Raw genomic sequence first — 402 nt, forward strand, 5'->3', positions numbered from 1 at the left:
GCAACGCCAGATCCCTAACCCACTGAGCAAGGCCAGGGATTGAACCCACAAGCTCATGGTTCCCAGTCAGATTCGTTAACCACTGAGCCACGCAATGGGAACTCCTAATGTTACTTTCAATAATGTGATTTTTAAGTATATACTTTAACTAAAACATTCATTATGAGTTTTAAAAAGATCAGTGATTAAATGTACTTTTCTAGGTTGAATTAAAATAGAATATTTAAGGTTTTGAAGTTTGGCCGGGGAAAAAATTACAAAACCTGTGCGATCCAAAACCTGTGTGATCCAAAATGAACATGATATTCAGCAGCAAGAAGTCTTCCACTTTCTCAGAACTGCTTCTCACAGCAAAGAAATGCATGCCTCGCCATGAGAAAGTGTCAAACGGAAACAGGCAAA

The sequence above is a fragment of the Phacochoerus africanus genome, chromosome 11, assembly GCF_016906955.1.
Source record: "Phacochoerus africanus isolate WHEZ1 chromosome 11, ROS_Pafr_v1, whole genome shotgun sequence".
NCBI lineage: Eukaryota > Metazoa > Chordata > Mammalia > Artiodactyla > Suidae > Phacochoerus > Phacochoerus africanus.